The following is a 21881-nucleotide window of genomic DNA, read 5'->3' as shown; positions in this document are numbered from 1 at the left end:
TTTTAAATTATTTAAAAATTTTATTTTACAAAGCAGATTTTGTTTTTGGAAAGTAGCCCAGAACTGTTATCCAAAGTTTACTGTGAGGCAATTAAAAAAAGTTAATTTCATTTCTCAGGTTCACACCCATAATAGTATAATTCACTCTTACTCATTTCAATGATATATATTTCTCATTCAAATATAGCATTAAGAAATACATTCTTGGACTAACATTCATAAATTTCAAAAAATGTAGAAAATATCCACCATTTTGATCTTATTAAAGAAGATTGATAGAGTTTTTAAGTAAGAGCATTCCTAGTGGTCTCATTTATAAAACTTCTGCTGATATTAAATTATTTCCAAACTCAGAAAGAATCATAATCTGAAGGACACACAGTTTGGCACCTAGATAATGATGCCAATCTTTTATTGTTAGGAAAGTACTACTTCAGACATGTGAAATGCTTGAGAACCAAAACACAGTAAGTGTCGCACAGGAGAGACAGAAATATAGAGTGACAAGATTTATAGAAATCATATACTGTTTGTTATAAAGAAAAGACACAAGGATGCTGAACACAAAACTTTGAGAACATAAAGAAGTCCAGGAGCCAAGGAGGCGGGAGGATTTGCAATCATAACTGTCAATATCAGGTCAGACAGCACTGGAAACATCATGCTCGTCAGTCTTAAATGCACATGATTAAAAACAACTTCAAGAGAGGAAAATTTGGGGTTTGGCTCTGGTTTCAGAGCTTTTAACTGGTGAATGCCTGGATCTGTGTGGGTTTGAGTTGAGGCTAGACATCTTTGCAGTGGGAGAGTGCAAAGTAGCTCCAACTGTGGCAGACAAGGAGGAGTGAGGAGGAGAAATTTAAAAGAGGTAGTGCGTGGAAAGAGCAGACAGTGTGTTTGTCAAAAGAAGATGGTGGATGATATCTCTAATGGAGTAGTGGGGTCTCCTGGAGAGAAGTGCAGAGGAACCACGTTGTGAGGTGGGCGACAGAAGGAAATAATGTCAGTAGCAAAGAAAGGAACTGTTGGAAAACATGTGAGAGAAAGAGAGAACAGTCTGTTCTCTTGGGGAGTCTCAGTGGGGAGCAAAGTCCTACCAGTGAGACTAAACACAAGTGTACAGGGTCAGATCCAAGAACCATGAGAGACAGAGTTTGGAAAATGTGCCCTGCACTCTCAGTAGCAGGCAATTTAAAGAGACAGGAAAAGAGATGGGGAAACAAAAGCCACGAGTGACACATGCACCAGCAGAAGGGACAGTGGTGGAATAATAAAAACAATCAGGAAGAATTTAATGAAATGAAAATGAATGCACAATTCAAAGAACCAACTAATCAAAGAATCCATTCTTTTTTTTAAAAAAAAGACTAGTCTTATATCAACTTCACACACAAACCTCCAGGTAAGGTTCCCTATCTGGAAGGAAGGAACCTTAATTGAGAAAATGCCTCCATCAGATCTGGTTATATGGCATTTTCTAATTAGTTTTTGATAAGGGAGAGCCCAGTCTACTGTGGACGGTTTCTCTCATGGTCCAGTGGTCCTGGGTTCTTTAAGAAAGAAGACTGAGCAAGCCATGAGAAACAATCCAGTAAGCAGCATCTCACCATGGCCTCTACATCAGTCCCTAAGTCCAGGTTCCTGCCCTGTTTGAATTCCTGTCTTGACTTCCTTCAGTGACAAAAAGTGATATGGAAGTATAAGTCAAATAAATTCTTTCTTCCTCAACTTTCTTTTTGGTCATGATTTTTCATCACAGCAATAAAAACTCTAAGAACATTAGAGAAGCTACATTACAGCAGACATTGGTGAAATTCAAAGGATCATTAGGGACTGTGTGGAAATCTATTACAATAAATTCATAAATATAGAAAAATGGACAAATTTCTAGACATTTGAAACTTACCAAAATAAAACTAAGTAGATATAAATAGCTTAATAAGTCTATTAAAGAAATGATATTGAAGTAATAATAAACATTATCTCAATTAAAAAGATCCCAGGCCCAAATGGAGTCACTACTGAATCCTCTAAAACCTTTGAAAAACAACCACAAAAGGGCTTGTCAAACTGTGCAATGAGACGAAATGAAAGAACATTATGAAATTATCTTTATTAGGCCAACATTATCCTGACCAAACAAGGCAACAAAAAGAAAATTATTTGGCCAGTCGCCATAATGAATACAAATGCAAAAATTCTCAATAAAATACTTCAAATCAATTTCAGCTTCACACAGGAAGGATCTTTCATACAGCAGGCTATTTTTAAATTGGGTCATATGTTTGCTTGATACATTGAGTTTTCATTTTTTATATATTATGGATATCAATGATCTATCACACAAGTGGCTAAAAATGTCCTCTCTTGTAGCCTCCATTTCTATTCATTTGATTCCTTCCCTTGCTGTACAGAGCTGTTAGCTTGTTTGTTGTTTTGTGCTATTTATTTTTGATACAGTGTCTCACTTTATAGAAAGGTCTGTAACTCACCTTGTAGGTCAGGCTGGCCTTGAACTCACCATTCACCTGCCTCCTCAGGGATGAGATTAAAGGCAAGTGCCACCATTCTTGGCAAAGTTTTGGTTCTAACATGTCCCACCTTTGAACTCCTGCCTTTAGTTCCTGAACAAATGGCATCCTGTTCAGAAAGACCTTCCCTGAAGCTGTGTTTTGAGCAGGTGCTGACTGTGGTTTCTTCCAGAACTTCAGTTTTCACATTGAGGCCATTGATCTATTTGGAGTTAATTTTTGTACAGAGTGATAGACAGAGGCCTATTTTTTCTTCTATATGTGGACATTCGGATTTCACAGAACCATTTACTGAAGATGCTGAATTTTCTTCAATGTTATTGCATCTTTGTCAATGATCAGAAGGCTGTAGTTGTGTGAACTCATGTTTGAATCTTCTGTTTTTTTTTTCAATTGATCTACATGTCTGTTTTATTCAGTACCATTTTTTATCACTATAATTCTGCAATATATCTTGAGACCTAGAATTGTCTTAGTTAGGGTTTCTATTGCTGTGACAAAACACCATGATCAAAAAATAAGTTGGAGAGGAAAGGGTTTATTGGGCTGATACTTAAGCATTGTTGTTCATCACTGAAAGAAATCAGGAGAGGAACTCAAATAGGGCAGGAACCTGTGTCTCATTAGAAAAAAAAAATCCAGGCATCTAAGGAACAACAACAAAATAAAATGAAATAAAACAAAACAAACAGAAGAAAAAGTTCTAAAGAAAAAAAACATAGCAAACACATATAGAGACAGAGATACACAGGTTCACACACACAAGAATCCCATAAAAATATATATTATGCCATAATACACACATACACAAAGTACTGGTAAGGTTGAAAATATATACCCTAACACAACATTGAGATGAAGAGTCTCCAAAGAGGTCATTTTGTTTTGGCTATCTACTGATGGCCTTAGGCTCTACCCCTACAAGTAGTTTATTTACCAGTGAGACTCCCTTAGAGAAAATATTTTTTTCATTTTCAAGTGGTTATCAGTTGGAGATAGCTTCTGGGTTAGGGATGGGGGCTTGTGTCTGTCTCTCCTCTCAGCTCAAGGACACCATTTTATAGAGTCCCATGCAGGCCCTATGCAGGCTGCCATGGTCTCTGGGAGTTCAGATTTACATTAGTCTGGCTGTGTTTAGATGGCTTTGTTTTCTTGGTGTCCTCTATAGTCTCTGACACTTACGTTCTTCTGCCTCTTCTTTTACACAGTTTCCTGAGCCCTCAATGGAGGGATTTGATGGAGACACCCTATTTAGAGCTGAGTACATCAAATTCTTTCACTCTTTGCACATTATCTGTCTGTGGGTCTCCCTATTTGTTCACATCTGCTGGAGGAAGAAGCTTCTCTGATGATGGCTAAGCAAGGCCTGATCTATGGGTATAGCAGAATGTCTTTAGGACTCATTTTATTGCTGTTCTTTGAGCAGAATGGTAGTATGTGACTTTCCCTTAGGTCCCTGGCCTATCTAGTCTCAGGTTCTTGCTCACTAGTTCCAGATGGGTTTGGGTTCCATCTCACAGAGTAGGCCTTAAATCAAATCAGAAACTGATTGGTTAAACCCACAAGCTTTATGCCATTATTGCACAAGTATATCTCACAAGTAGGTCACCACTATAGATCAAATAATTTGTAACCATATCAGTGTTTACCTTCTTCCTTTAGTAGAATACAGAGTACCTTCCAGTGCCATGAACATTAGTCCCTCAGGTTCTAGGGCTGTGCCGACTCTACTTTTCCATTTTCAATGAGCTGTGTGGGTGTTGTCTTCACCAATAGAGCCTTATCATCAGTTTGTGGAGATTCCCTTAGGATTCACCTTGTTTGGGAATTCCCATGGGACCCCTTTGTCCAAAGCTCAGTTAGATGTAACCTATTCCTGGTATTGGACACTTCATTTGGTGAACAAAGCTGTTCAGTTGGGGCTCTATCTCTTCTGTTATTCAGCAATGTCCTTTACATCGACCGCATATATGTACGTATTTTAGAAATCTTCTACGGCTTTAGCTTTCCATACAGCCCCTTAAATGTCCCTTAGTTTTAGCTTCCCTTGCCCCTATTCCATCTATTTCCCTCTTCCCTCCCCTTCCTATTTTATCACCCATTCCAGTTCCTCTCCTTATCCATCTATAACTATCAATTATATTTCCCCTTCCTGGGAATATCCATCCTTCCCCTTAGTCCTTTACTTTTTACTTTACTTCTGTGGTTATATGGATTTTAGCTTGCTTATTGAAGACATACAGCTAACATCCACATATAAGTGAATATATACCATAGAGTGTGCATCTTCAGGGGCATGGCTGTGTGTGACCTCATTCTGCAAAACATGATTTTCCAAAAGCCAAAAATTATTCTTATTCAGTGTCATAAAATCAAAAAAGAAAAAGAAAAACCACTCGTATTTATTATACATGTACATATATTAAAAACAGAAAGGGAAGTATGAAAAGTGAGATGTCAGACAGTTACATTTGAATATTGTCATGCTGCAATCTAATTTAAGTTCACTGCTAGGTATTATGTCACAAGTCTATAATCACAATGTTTGAGGTGCTGACCCAGAAGGATTGCCATGACTTTGTGTCCATCCTGGGTTACATAATCATTTCCAGGCCATCCTGGGCAACAAGGTAAGATTTCGTCTTAAAAAAATTAAAAGGAGTCCCCTCTCCTTTGCGCTCCTTCCCCCCGTCGGTCCCCCTCTCTCCCTCTCCCCCCCCCCCCCCCGTCTCCTCTCTCTCTCTCTCTCTCTCTCTCTCTCTCTCTCTCTCTCTCTCTCTGTCTCTCCCCCCCAATAAAGCTCTAAAAAGGTAAAGAAAAATTAAAAGGAGTGGGAAAGATGGCTTAGTTGTTAAGAGAGCTTATTGCTCTTTCAAAGGACCTAAGTTCAGTTCCCAGAACCTTCCATGTTGACTCACAACCATACATTAAATCCAGTTCCAAGGAATCCAATGTCCTTTTTTGACCTGTATAGGCACTAGACTTGCACCTTGTGTGCATACATACATACACATAAAACATTCATACACATAAAGTAAATAAATCTAAAACATATATAAACAGGAAAAAATGTATCATAAGTTGTCAATAGAGAGTACATGTGTTCAAATGTATTTATTGTTCATGCAAGTGAGACTTAGCAAAAAGCTAGATGACACTCGAATGCAAGTCCAAGGATCAGCTACCATTTCTGTCAGAAACAAGTATGTCTAGAGAATTTCACATCAGAAATGAAATGTCCCAGAATAAATACAAGCCAACTTGGAAGATCAGAACCAAGTGTCACTTCCTAGATTCTCAGTGATTTGTAATTGAAACAGTCAGAAAACACTTTCTTAGCAAGGTGGGTGATGACAGGACCTTGTTTAAGTTTAATGTTAAATAGACTGAGTATTAGCAACTGAGAAGGAGAGTCGACCGGAGGGAGCGCATGGTTATGGCAGAGGAGCAGAGTAACAGAACAGCAGACAGAGAGACATAGTAGCGAATACACAGCGCAGAAACAGGATCAGAACAGAAAGGCCACTTGAGCTTAGCTGGTCTGAAATCTGCAGTGTGCATAATATCCAGCTCTGGAGGGGTCCTAAAAGTGTGGTGCTAGGAAAGTTATACCCATGCTTGCTATCTGGGAGGTATAGGCCCCTGCCTTTTTCTTTCGGCTGTGACTCTGTTGACATACTCTTCCAGCCAGCATCCAACTTCTGTTCCAGTGTGGCCACAGCAGAATGTCACCGAAACAAACTCATTGAGAAATCCAGGCAGTGGCACTCCAGTTGGAGACACTGGTAAGAAGAGCTCATTTTTCCCCCTTTATAACATAGCTCATGTAGTCAGCCTGAGAGGGCTGAGGGAGCAAACACAAGTGCCTGGTTGTGTGCAGGGACCAGGCATCAGAAAACTGGTTGTGATTGGTGGAATAGCACGATCTACCGAGCTTCCTCTACTCTATAGTTTGCTCTCTCAGCCTCTGTGTGCTTTTTACTTACAGGTAAACCCAAGCGCCAAATGTGCATTAGAGCTCCGTTCTGGTTGGCCATGAAGATCTGGTTCACTATTAATTCTAGATGGGAGTACTTTAGTTCTGTGTTACTGAGTGCAAAGAAACTAAAATCTATTTCAGTTCTTAACAAAACCCTTGTCCACTGTCTGAACAACAAGCAACACAAAAAACCTGAGTCCAATGTTCCTCTAGGCTTTCTCTCTTCATTGAGTGTGCAGATCCACAGATACACAAAGGATAGACTGACAGTAAGAACCCATCATTGATGCAAAAACAACTCTAGCATAGACAATACATTTGTATTTTCTCCTTTTAAAAATAATTTATTCTTTTACAATCGCATACATGTATATAGTATATTTTGTTAACACTAACCCACGCCCATTTCCTGCCTTCCTATAACCAAGTCCTCAAGCCAGTTTCATGTCTATTGTCCGTTTGCTTTTGTGTGTGATCCACTGGATTTAACCTGGGCCACATATGTGGCGATGGAAGAGTGGAGTTATCCACTGGAACATGAGGAACTCACTAGAGGTAATGTCACTGAAGATGATGGCTTCCTCTCTTCCAGCAGCCTTCCATTGCCATTAGCTCTCCTGGCAAGTCCCCATGTGCCCCTCACCAATCTGTGACTGAATATCTCTGAGGCAGTTCTTCTGAAGCAACTGCAGTGTTTGTGAGATCATGAGTTCCATAAGCATGCTGTGTCCATAAGACAGCATTTCAATTTTCTTTCTCCTGTCTTGTGGCTCTTGCGTTTTTTTCATTTCCCTTTTCCATGATGTTTGCTGATCCTTGAAATCTTTAAAAACATACAAAAATACATTTGGATTTGCTAATTGTTAGTTGGTTTATTATGTAACCTTTCCCTATTTGTCCACGCATTTTCCCTTCATAATTCTCATTCTTTCTGTCTATCCTTCTAATACTAATTTTTTGTCCTTCACCCCACCCTCCTGTGTATGTCACTTTCTACTTTCTCCTGGTTTCTTCCTTTCCATATTTTAAGACTGCCACTTTTACATTGCTGTTCATTTGGCATTTAGGCTCTTTCCTTTTTAGAACAATGAAAACTTTTTTGGTTTACATTATTTCATCTTGCCATTTTTGTCTTACTATTATTATTGTTACAATTGTTGATATTAAAGTTGGTATTTGTCTTTTACTTCATTTGTTTTTCTGTCTCACTACTAATTTTGCTGCTACTGGTATTTATGTAATCATTTTTATGAAGTGCTAGGGATTGAATAGATAATACAAGCCCTGCTAAAAGTCAGCATATATTTTGATACACAATTCACACTCACTCAAATTTCAGTGACCACTTTCATTCAAAGAATATGAAAAATTACAAACCCTAAAGTAAATGAACATGCTCCAAAAAAGTATGGCTTGGATACTGAATTGTGTGAGATTCTGTAAAAGTTGGATACTTACGTTTATACAGAGTGCATATTGTGTCAAAATATAGTATTCACACCAAAAAAGAAAGAAACTATACTATAAAATACAATGGGAAATATATTCAACACTTCATAATAATCCAGAACTTAATGTCACCATGATATGACTTGATGAAGAAGGTTATTTCTTGCAAACCTCTCACATAAAAGTTAGAACGACCCATCCAAACAGATACATAAATCTTACCATTGAAACACAAGAATAACAAAAATGCAGGGCAACACAGTCCTCCAAAAAGTTCATAATTCTCTGAAACCTGATTAAAAAGGAGTGAAGTGGATGAAATGTTGGGCAAAGAAATAAGAAAAATTATTTTTCAAAAGGTCAATGAGTACCAAGTAAACAAACAAAAATGGATGGATTAAGGAAGGCAATAAAAGATTTTAATCGAGGGATCAGTAAAGAAATCTTAACAAATGGTTAACCAGAAAACTTGGAAATACAAATTTCCATAAGCCAAAAAAATAAAGTGCAAAACTTCACCAACCAAATAGAAGAGAACTTCAGACCTTGAGAAAATGCTGATTCAATAGAATATTCAGCTGGTAATGAAGAAAAAAAGAAATTATGATCAGAACATTTAAGATGTTAACTGAAACCCTACCTATAAATAAGGTATAATAAGAAGCTAAGCTGCAGGATAAAGATATATAAACCAATTTAGTAAAATTATTGCAGAAAAAAAATCTCCAAATGTTGGGACAATATGAATGTATATCCAAACACAGGAATGGTTAGAATCCTAAAAAATGTGATCAGAAAAGAATATTCCCTGCCATATTATAATTAAAATGTTAACCGTCTAGAACAAAGAACAAATATTGAAAACTTCAAGAGAGAATTGCAAATAGCTTATTAAGGCAACCATATCAGAATAACAGCAGACTTTTCCACAGAAACTGTAGTGGGAAAAGATTGTCGAAGGTTTTATTTCAAGCCCTGAAAGAAAATAATGTCCAATTGGGAATATTATATACAACAAAGGATTCAATGAGAAATGAAATCTTTCTAAAAGAAGCATAAATTACAATTCATAACTGCAAATCCAACATTGCAGAGGATATTTTCTATTAATCATGCACACAGAAGAGGAAAAATCAGTTGAATTTTGTCTTCTTAATCTACTCAGTTAATACCCATGTTATATTTTCTGAATCTCATAAGAAGAGTAAATACATGTAAGAATATTAGAAAAAAACTGAACAGTAGAAAAAAATCAAAGCAACATAATTAGTGCATAGTTTAACTGTAACATAAATTGCTAAATGGTCTTATTAATAAAAACAAAAAACCTGGAGCCAGATATTGGGGTGAAAACTGAGAGATCAGAGGAACAGAACAAGCCAAGCCACAAGTTCTTACCGCTAGGAAATCCTCAGCCCAAGAGAGAGCCACTTCCTGTGTACTCACACCTATATACCTTCCTGTCCCTTCCATCTTATTTCCTCTCTCCACCCAGCTACATCATTTCTGTTCTCCAAATAGGTAAACTATTGCTGATTAGATTAAGAAAGTGTATTCTAAATTTTGTTACTTTTATAAACATAACTCTCTGGCAAAGACATACAAAAAAAAAAAAAACAAAATGGCATCCAGGTAACAAGAATTTAGAATAATTATTCTCAACCTTCCTATTACTGTGACACTTTAATACAATTCCTTATGTTGTGGTGACCTATGACTATAAAATTATTTCATTGCTACTTCAAAATTGTGATTTTGCTACTATTATGAAGTGTAATGATTATCTGATATACAGGATATATCAGATATATATACATGGAAACCTGTGGGGGTTTGACCCACAGGTTGAGAACAACTGATCTAGAAGGAAGCAGCAGTAGTAATACAGTTATACACACTTCTGACAAAGCAGATTTCAAAACAAAATTAGAACAAACAAATCTACTACTCATTATAAAGATATCAGCACATCACACATGTGAAATGATTTAAAATGTACACATTTAATGTAGCACATCAAATTTCATTTTAAAAAATCCTACAGGAAATAAAGATGCTAATAGGTTCTCAATCCATAACAGTAAGTGATTTCAGTGCCCAATTTCTCCAAATAGACAAGAGGTTAAGTCAGAAAAATAAGCAATCTATCAAAGATACTTGAGCGTTTTGCTGCCCCATGGAAAAATTAAACTTAACAGACAACTATGAAACATTGTATCTAACAATTACAGATTTTTTTATACAGCTCATTGAACTTCTTACAGAATGTTAGGTCATAAAATAAGTCATTAAAAATACAAAGATACCCCCCTGAAATAATTTCTTGCATTTTACTAAATAATAGTGGGATGAAAGTGGACATCAACATTAATAGAACTTCAAGATCCACACAAACACACAAAAATATAGTTAGTGTGGTGCTTTGAATGAATAAGGTCTCAATAGGCCCATAGGGAGTAGCACTATTAGGAGGTGTGGCCTTGTTGGAGTAGGTGTGGCTTTGTTGGAGTCACTGGGTTTGAACTTTAGGGTTTCACATACTCAAGCCATGCCCTGTGTCTCTTGCTCTCTTCCTGCTCCCTGCAGGTACAAATGTAGAACTCTCAGCTCCTTCTCCAGCATTATGTCTGCCCACACACTGCCATGCTTCCCATCATGACAATAATGGACTAAACCTCTGAATTGTAAGCCATCCCCAGTTAAATGTTTTCATTATAAGAGTTTTCATGGTGTCTCTTCACAGCAATAGAAACCCTAACTATTACAGTTAGGGAATCACTGGGTCATTGAAAAACTTGGAGAGTAATTCAAAACTTCTTAATATCAAATAAAAATAAAAATACAACAAATTAGAATCTTTGAGATACAACAAATGTGATTATAAGAGGAGTGTTTATAGCTATTAGCAGCTGCATTAAAAAGTAAGAGTGTTCTCAAATATATCTCAATGTTTTAAGAAAACTATGAACAAGATACACCCAAACCCTGAAGAAGAAAGTGGGTGGTGAAGATAAATCTGTCATTAATGAAAAAGTCTAACACAATACAAAGATTAATATAACACAGAGTTGGTGCTTTAGAAATACTAACAAACAAACCAAGAGGAATACAGAGAAGGTATGAATGAAAAAAATTAGAGACAAGAGAGGAGAATGTTGTAGCAGGTGCTATGAAATCAGACAGTCACTAAGTTTATTTTCAAAATTGCCTCCGTGACAAGTGCATGTGCATGCACATACATATATACACATGCACATACACAAATAAATGTAAAAATAATCTATATTTCAAATAATCAGAAAATGTATAAGTAATTGGAAATTTTCTAGATAGTCATGACCAACAAAGAAATTACTCAATATGCCATAAAAGCCTAAATAAATCAATTATATGTAACAAAAATAATGTACTAAGTAAAAGTTTCTAACAAACTAAAGAACTGAAATTTTAACAGGATAAACAGAACAGTAGAAACAGATAAAAGGGATACAAATGTAGAAGTTTCTTAAATTTTTCCTTTTATGTATGCTATTGTGATTAGAAGACTCAACTCCCATCAAAAGACCTTTAGATCTAACAAATGCATCACTATAACAGGATACACTGTCAATATACAAAAATCAGCATCATTTTTAATGCACTAGCAATGACTCAACTAAGGATGATAATGAGAAAGCAGTTTTACTCACAGTAGCTGTAAAAGTATAAAATTCTGAAAAATAAGCTTGTGAAGGATATGAATGACCTCTTCAGTGAAAACCGGGAAACCCTGAAGGAAGTAATTGAAGACACCAGAAAATAGAAAGGCCTTCTATGTTCACTGGCTAACAGAATTAATATTTTTTTAAAAAAATAACCAAAAGCAATCTACAGATTCAATGCAATCCCCATCAAAATACCAACACAATTCTTCACAGACCTGGAAAGAATAATACTCAACTTCATATGGAAAAACAAAAAACCCAGGAAAGCCAAAGGAATCCTGTACAATAACACAACCTCTGGAGGCACCACGATCCCCGACTTCAAGCTCTACTATAGAGCTACAGTAATAAAAACAGCTTGGTACTGGCATAAAAACCAACATGTGGACCAATGGAATCGAACTGAAGACCCTGACATTAATCCACACACCTATGAACATATAATTTTTGACAAAGAAGCCAAAAGTGCACAATGGAAAAAAGAAAGCATCTTCAACAAATGGTGCTGGCAAAACTGGATATCAACATGTAGAAGGTTGCAAATAGATCCATATCTATCACCGTGCACAAAACTTAAGTCCAAATGGATCAAGGACCTCAACATAAATCTAGCTACTCTGAACCTGCTAGAAGAGAAAGTAGGAAGTAGTCTTGAATGCATTGGCATAGGAGACCACTTACTAAATATAACACCAGTAGCACAGACACTGAGAGAAACAATCAATCAATGGGACCTCTTGAAACTGAGAAGCTTTTGTAGAGCAAAGGATACGGTCAACAAGGCAAAACGACAGCCTACAGAATGGGAAAAGATCTTCACCAACCCCACATCTGACAGAGGACTGATATCCAGAATATATAAGGAACTCAAGAAATTAGACATCAAAATGCCCAACAGTCCAATTAAGAAATGGGCTATAGAACTAAACAGAGAATTCTCAACAGAGGAAACTCAAATGGCCGAAAGACATTTAAGGAATTGCTCAACATCCCTAATCATCAGGGAAATGCAAATCAAAACAACTCTGAGATACCACCTTATGCCTGTCAGAATGGCTAAGATCAAAAACACTGAAGACACCTTATGCTGGAGAGGATGTGGAGCTAGGGGGACTCTCCTCCACTGCTGGTGGGAATGCAAGCTTGTACAACCTCTTTGGAAATCAATATGGCGCTTTCTTAGAAAATTGGGAATCCATCTCCCCCAAGATCCAGCTATACCACTCTTGGGCATATACCCAAGGAATGCTCAACCACACCACAAGAGCACTTGTTCAGCTATGTTCATATCAGCATTGTTTGTAATAGCCAGAACATGGAAACAACCTAGATGCCCTTCAACTGAAGAATGGATAAACAAAATGTGGTACATATACACAATGGAATACTACTCAGCAGAGAAAAACAATGACATCATGAGGTTTGCAGACAAATGGATGGATCTAGAAAAAATCATCCTGAGTGAGGTAACCCAGACTCAGAAAGACAAACATGGTATGTACTCACTCATAGCAGGATACTAGATGTGGAACAAGAATGACTTGTCTGCTACTCACATCACCAGGGAGGCTACCTGGAAAACAGGACCCCAAGAAAGACATGGGGATCGCCCAATGACAGAGAAATGGAATGAGATCTACATGAACAGCCTGGACATGAGTGGGGGTAGTGAAAGGCAAGGGTCGAGGGAAAGAGAGCTTGGGGGAGCAGGAAATCCCAGCTGGCTCAACAACAGAGAGGGAGAACAAGGAATAGGAGACCATGGTAAATGAAGACCACATGAGAATAGGAAGAAGCAAAGTGCTAGAGAGGCCCACAGAAACCCACAAAGATACCCACACAACAGACTGCTGGCAATGGTCGAGAGACAGCCAGAACTGACCTACTCTGGTGATGGGATGGCTGAACACCCTAATTGTCGTGCTAGAAACCTCATCCAACGACTGAGGGATCTGGATGCAGAGATCCATGACTAGGCCCCGGGTGGATCTCTGGGAGTCCAATTAGCGAGAATGAGGAGGGTTTATATGAGCGAGAATTGTTGAGACCAAGGTTGAATAAAGCACAGGGACAAATAGCCAAATGAATGGAAACACATGAACTATGAACCAATGGCTGAGGGGTCACCAACTGGATCAGGCCCTCTGAATGGGTGAGACAGTTGATTGGCTTGATCTGTTTGGGAGGCATCCAGGCAGTGGGACCGGGTCCTGTGCTCATTGCATGAGTTGGCTGTTTGAAACCTGGGGCCTATGCAGGATTGCTTGGCTCGGCCTGGGAGGAGGGGACTGGACCTACCTGGACTGTGTCTACCAGGTTGATCTCAGTCTGTGGGGAAGGCTTTGCCCTGGAGGAGATGGGAATGGGGGGTGGGCTGGGGAGAAGGTGAGGAGGACGGGAAGGGGGAGAACAAGGAAATCCGTGGCTGATATGTAGAACTGAATTGTATTGCAAAATAAAAAAAATAAATAACCATTTTGTCAAAATGCAACTGTAGATTTGATGCAATCTTTATCAACATTCCTATGTTTTGCTTCCCATAAATAGAACTAAATAGTCCTAAAACTCATAAGAATGAAAATATGATTCTAAATAGCCAGATTTGTCCTGAGTAAAAAGAGTAATATAAAACATATAAACATATATGATTACAAAGTATGTTGCAGAGCAATAATGATTAAAACAACTTGGTACTAGCACACACACACACACACACACACACACACACACACACACACACACACACACCATTGGAATAAACTGAAGGACTCATAAATAATCTGATGTAGCTACAATCATCTAAATCTTGACAAAATTCCTGGAAGCCTGGGATATATATTGGAAAGTGGTAAACCCATTAATTAATGGTGCTCAGAGAATTGGGCATTCACATAAGAAAATACCATATTCTATTCTGTCCTAAAATTTACTCATAAAGAGTCAAAGACTTTAGTGAAAGATTCAAAAGTTTGAAACTACCAGAGGAAAACTCAAGGGAAAAAATGATCCAATGACTAGTTGTCCAATAGTCCAGGAAATAACATGAGTAATTAATATATTGGTTAAAAGAAATTATAAGTTCCTGTGAGGTGAAGGAAACAGTAACTGAAGTTTGGATATTTACATAATGAGAGAAAGCTCTATCTTAGTTTGAGTTTCTATTGCTATGAAAGACTCCAAGACCACAGCAATTCTTATAAAGGACAACATTTTTTTTTTTGCAGAGATGAAAGCCTAAGAGGTCAGAGCTAAAACCTTACCCTTCACTGCCACTGCTGTCTTCCTCAGCAAGAGACCCACTTCCTGTCTGTTTGTCTTTTTTATAGACTTTCTATTCTGCTTTCTCATTGGTTGTAAACCCAACCACATGACCTCCTCATCACTGCCTGTCTGTACAGACCTCCAGGTCTTCTTTGGTTGGTATTGAGATTAAAGGCGTGTGTCTCCATGCTGGCTGTATCCTTGAACACACAGAGATCCACCTAGCTCTGCCTCCCAAGAACTGGGATTAAAGGCGTGCACCACCACCACCTAGTTTCTGCTATGGCTTTCTTCTCTGAAAAAAGAGGCAGGTGGATCTCTGTGAGTTCGAGGCCAGCCTGGTCTACAAAGTGAGTTCCAGGAAAGGCACAAAGCTACACAGAGAAACCCTGTCTCGAAAAACCAAAAAACAAACAAAAAAAAGTGCTGTGGGATGGTCTGTATGTCAAATGTGTTGCTGATTGGTCAATGAATAAATCACTGATTGGCAGTGGCCAGGCAGGAAGTATAGGTGGGACTAACAGAGAGGAGAATGGAGAGAACAGGAAGCTGGGTGAGAGAGACACTGCCAGCCGCCATCAGGACAAGGAAGATGTAAAGTACCGGTAAGCCACAAGCCACATGGCAAGGTATAGATTAATAGAAATGGATTAATTTAAGCTGTAAGAACAGTTAACAAGAAGCCTGCCACGGCCATACAGTTTGTAATCAATACAAGTCTCTGTGTTTACTTGATCGGGTTTGAGCGGCTTGGGACTGGCGGGTGAGAGAGATTTGTCCTGACTGTGGGTCAGGCAGGAAAGCTCAAGCTACACTTGTTTTGGTAAGAATCAGTAGTCTTTTGCTTCGTGTCCTGTCTGTCCTGTTTGAAGGACAACATTTAATTAGGGCTAGTTTACATTTCAGAGGATTAGCCCATTATCACCGTGGTGGGTAGTATACAGGCAGACATGGTGTTGGAGGAGAAGAGTTCTTCATCTTGATCCTCAGGCAACAGGAAATGAACTATGCATCACATTGAGCATAGCTTGAGCAAAGGACACCTCAAAGTCCACCCCCACAGTCATATAGTTCCTCCAACAAAGCCACACCCCCTAATGGTGCAACTCTCTTTGGGGGCCATTTTCTTTCAAACTACCACAAGCTCTCTTATTCATTCAAAACAGAATTAATATCCAGGATATATAAAGAACTAAAAATTGGATATTAAATGAAAAATTAATCCAAATGGCATATGGTAAATTAACTGACATTCACTTCTTAAAGAAATATAAATGACTAATTAAGACAGGAAAGTAAATTCAACATTTTAGCCATCAGAAAAATGCAAATCAAAACTATTTTGAGATTCCATCATATCCATTCAAGTGCCTTCATCAAGAATATAAAAAAATGAATCTGGTAGGATTGGGGGAGGAGAATACTTACACATGAGTCCAACTTCAATGGGAATCATATAAGGATTCATTAACACAGAAAAATCTATACCAAGCATCTATAACACTCTTGGGTATGTTTCCTAAAGAATCAAAGTCAGCATATGATAAAAGAATTATACACACATTTATTGTTGGCTATCCATAGTAACAAGTGTATACAATCAGAGTGGGTGGGTATCCACAAGTGAACAAATTACTTTTTAAAATGGCATATGTACACAGTGGAATCTGTCACTACTCTAGAGAGTGGAACCTGGGAAAATGGGGCTGATAAATGAGGCAGACTAAAGGCTCATGCAACAGTCAACTTTATTCAGAGGCTCAGAAAATGTATACTCTGAGAGTTAAGAAAGGTCACTCAAGTAAAGTTCTCATGAGTTCAAGCTGTACACAATTACAAGAACAAGCCACATCTGGCAAAAACATGTTTTTCTATACAGGCATATAAAAGATGATTAAATATTTAATTGAATAACATCAGCAGCAATAATGAGCAATCCAAAGTAAATTTACTCCTATCTGCTACACACGAGAGAAGCCCAAAAACACATTCCCAGAACAATTCTGAGTTTTGAAGAGACTGGGGTGAAAAGACTCTTGTTTTCTTGGAGTTTTCTCACAAGCACTCAGAACTCTCCTCACATGACTCTATTCCTGGACAATATTCTGACAGAGTGCTATTCAATCATGTCAAGATTAAAATGATATCTTTTGAAGTGTGAAAGTAGAGTTCACCATTGTGGTGAAATAAGGTTCAACCAGAGACTAATATTGCATGCTTTCCCCTATCTGTGAAATATAGCAAGAGAGATATGAAGACACTAGAAATAATACATAGGATAGAGGTTGGAGATCAAAGAGAGAAAAATCAGAGAACAACTAGCAATACATTTTAAAAATAAAATTCCTATTCTATTGTCTGGGGGGAGAGGAGGAGGTGTCTCCTATTCCTTGTTCTCCCTCTCTGTTGTTGATCATGAAACATATTTAGAAATCAGAAAAAAAGATGATAACATGCATGATTTACTTCTCTTTCCACCATGTGGATCACACATATTGAACTTAAGCCATAAGACTTGGCATTTACCTGTTAAGTCATCTCACTGTTTCCTAATTAGTAGTATATGTGATCAATGTATACTACATTCACATATAAAAAATAGTAACACACTATGCACATGCAAAATGTTCAAAGAAATGTTCCAATTTGGTATCAACTCTTGTGATTTCTACTTCTCCAAAATTGCCATCCTGTCTTACCCTACCATAACAGGCAAGAAAGTATAATGTTCCCATGTCCACATAAAACAGAAAGGTTGTTGCTTCCTTGCCTATATGTATTGCTATTAAAGAGTTTTTAAATTATTACTTTGATGGACATAAAAATGTAAAAATCATTTGAACTGAACCTCAAAAATCATCACTACAATCATTCATTGTACATCCTTCTCTTCCTTCTTCACTATGATTTCATTTTCCTTCCCTCTCCCTAATATCCACCCTCTTCCCTTTCACAACTATTACCAGTAAAATATATCTACAAAGTATTATGTTTCCAGAAGAAGTTTTTGCCTTTAATTATCTGATGCTCAATTGGCTCTAATTAATAATTATTTTTGCTGTCAGTTAAGGTGGCCCTCAATCATCCATAAGTAGAGAAAAGAATAAATGAATGTCACTACTGACCCACAATCACATGTGCAAATTTTAATGGAGTTCTTAGGGTTTCTGTGTGACATTTAAAACAAAAAGCATATAAAAGATACACTATTAGACATGACAAAACATTTCTATCAATTTTTGTCTTTATCTTTCAGTCTACAATGCACTACAAAATTAATCATATTTAAAGTACAGATATAGTTATGTCAAAAAAATATTTCAACCAAATCACATTCTCCACAGATAAATAGATAAATAAATAAATAAATAAATAAATAAATAAATAAATAAATAAATAGGAAAAGTAAAGAATGACATTCATTGTGCCCCACAAGTTGGCCTTAACTCTCCTTCCCCTCAACTTTCTCCATTTTTATGCTAGCATTGAAATTCCTGATTGAATGATCCCAAATATGGTTGCCTTTTTCCTACATCCATGGATTTCTTAACCTAAATATTTGTCTCAGTTGTCTCCAAATCCTCACCAATTCTTGAAAATTCAACTACATCATGGTAGCAAACAACAATCAAAGGCCCCTATATTTCTAGGAAGGAAAACTACTCCATTTCCCACAATAACAATATACATACATACATGCATATATACATACACATATGTATATACAAGCATACATACATACACACACACATATATATATACATACACACATACATATATACATACATACATACACACATGCACACACACACACACACACACACACACACATACACATATCTGTAGCACTAGAGGAAAAATCTACAACTTAGAAAATATTTTACTTTAATCATAGGTAACTCAGAATTTCTGTACAATAAAGATATATTTGATTAGTTTTAGGAAAATTATAAGAGCTGTTTTGTGTGGCAAAAGTGTGCATACTTTGTTTATTTTAGGGGAACTTAGTCACAAAATTTTAAAGAGGAAAGAACTATAAGCATCCTCCAAGTTCTCCCTCATAGCATCCCTGCCTCTGCCAGAACTACTTTCCACTCCTCAAAGTATGAATTTGTTGAGTATACACACACACACACACACACACACACACACACACACACACACTGAAAGAAAGAAGGACAGGAGAGACTCAATGGGTAGCCCATTGGTCATTAAAAAGTATTAATATATTTGCCTAAATAGAATAGGGTAAAGCCATTCCACATGTCCTCAATGTCTTTCCTTCATGGATTTTCTTCTTTGGGTGTCCTCTTGGCTCTCGGCTCAATTAGACACTTCATGTTACACTGATGTGCTATGGGATATTTGTACACTATGTGAGGATGTGTTGCTGTGATTGGTGTAATAAAAAGCTCAATGGCCAATAGTTAGACAGGAAAGATAGACTGGACTTCTGGGAAAAAGAAGGAACTTGGGATGATTCTAGGCACTCAAGAGAGATACCAATGTGACATGGAAGAAGTCAGACATACAGAATAAAAGAAAAGTAAAAAGCCATGAGGCAATATGTAGATTAATGTAAACTTGTTAATTTAAGTTACAAGAGAGAAGAAGAGGCAAGTGAATGGTCTTCAAGCACCAATCCCTAAACTGCACCAATCCCTAGGCCTTAAGCCCCAGGGCACATCCCATGCCCCTCCTCCTCCCATCTCAGCCCCAGCAGCAGACCAGGAAGCAAGAGTCCTGCAGGCAGGCTGTTCTACCACAACTGCCACCCATTGGACTCTGTAACCTTCAAGACCCATCCTGCTGCCCAAACCCACCAAACCCATCATCTTGCCCCTGGCCAACCATCCCTCACAAAATCAGCAGCCCCTAGAGGCAAAAATACCACCTGTGCCAATTGGAAGAAGAAGTCCTAGAGGCACAAGTACCACCTATACCAATTAAGAGCAGCCTCCCTGTGAACAGCCCTCTCCAGCAACATCAGCAGATCCTATAGGCACAAGCACCATCAAGCCCAGTTGGAAGAATAGGCACAGGCAAAACCTACACCAGTTGGAAGAAGAGACTTCATAGGCACAGGCACAGCCCACACCAGTTGGAAGGATTGGTCCCACCAGCCAGAAGAACTGGACAATATACTGGATCTAGGCATCTGCACCCACAAACCTCACCTAAGACAAACCTACTTGACCTGAAAACAAGCCAATCACCAGAACCCTTTGCCATTTGGGCCATAAGACAATAAAGAAAATAGACAATAAAGGAATAAAAGATCCATCCAACAAAGACATCACAAGAATCAACATCTGTTCCTATAATTATCCCAAACCCAGATGGGTAAATGGCAGTGTAAAAATACATTCAACAACATAAAAAAGTAATATGACACCACCAGAACCTAGTGGTTCTACAACAGCAAGACCTTAACATTTCAACACAGATAAAGTAGAAGAAAATGACCTTAAAAATAACTTTATGAAGATAATAGAGGCCCTTAAAGAGGAAATGAAAAATTCCCTTAAAGAAATAGAGAAAAAGACAAACAAAAAATTGGAAGAAATAAATAAATCCCTGAAGAAAGACAAGAAAAATCATTCAAACATGTGAAGGAAACATTTCAAGACCTGAAAACTGAAATAGAAGCAATAAAGAAAACATAAACCAAGGGAATTCTGGAAATGGAAAATCTGAGTAAATGAACAGAAACTACAGATGCAAACATAACCAACAGAATACAAAAGATGGAAGAGATAATTTCAGATGCTGAAGATACAATAGAGGAAATAGATTCATTGGTCAAAGAAAATGTTAAATCCAACAAATTCTTAACACAAAACATCCAGTAAACCTAGGACACCATGAAAAGACCAAACCTAAGAGTAATAGAGATAGAAGAAGGAGAAGAATTCCAGCTCAAAGGTGCAGAAAATATATTCAACTAATTCATAGAAGAAAACTTTCCCAACCTAAAGAAAGACATGCCTATGAAGATACAAGAAGCGTACAGAACACCAAATAGACTGGACAAAAAATGTCCCCTTGCCACATAATAATCAAAACACTAAACACTAAACATACAGAATGAAGAAAGTTTTGCTGGGTATAGTAGTCTGGGGTGGCATCTATGGTCTCTTAGTCTCTGCAAAATGTCTGTCCAGGATCTATTGATTTCAGGGTCTCCATTGAGAATTCGGGTGTAATTCTGATGGGTTTGCCTTCATATGTTACTTAGCCTTTTTCCTCTGCAGCTCTTAATATTTTTCTTTATTCTGTATGTTTAGTGGTTTGATTATTATGTGGTGAGAGGACTTCTTTTTTGGGTCCAGTCTATTTGGTATTCTTTAAGCTTCTTGTATCTTCATAAACATTTCCTTCTTTAGGTTAGAAAAGTTTTCTTCTATGATTTTGTTAAATATATTCTCTGTGCCTTTCAGCTGGTATTCTTTTCCTTCTTCTATCCCTATTATTCTTGAGTTTGGTCTTTTCATGGTGTCCCAGATTTCCTGGACATTTTGTGTTGTGACTTTGTTGGCTTTAATGTTTTCTTTGACTGTTGAATCTATTTCCTCTATCGTATCTTCAATGCCCGAGATTCTGTCCACCCTCTGTTGCATTCTGTTGCTTATGCTTACATCTGTAGTTCCTGTTCGTTTACTCAGATTTTCCATTTCCAGCATTCCCTCAGTTTGTATCTTCTTTATTGCCTCTATTTCAGTTTTCAAGTCTTGAACTGATTCCTTCACCTCTTTGATTGCTTTTTCTTGGCCTTCTTTAAGGGATTTATTGATTTCTTCTTATTTGTTGCTTGTCTTTTCCTCAATTTCTTTAAGGGAATTTTTTCTTTTCCTCTTTAAAGATTTCTATTATCTCCTTAAAGTTATTTTAAGGTCATTTTCTTTTGCTTCTACATTGGGATGTTCAGGTCTTGCTTATATAAAACCACTAGGTTCT

This window comes from Peromyscus californicus, unplaced genomic scaffold (assembly GCF_007827085.1).
Source record: "Peromyscus californicus insignis strain IS unplaced genomic scaffold, ASM782708v3 Scaffold_14__1_contigs__length_90479793_seg_1, whole genome shotgun sequence".
Classification (NCBI taxonomy): domain Eukaryota; kingdom Metazoa; phylum Chordata; class Mammalia; order Rodentia; family Cricetidae; genus Peromyscus; species Peromyscus californicus.
This window is presented reverse-complemented; position numbering follows the sequence as displayed.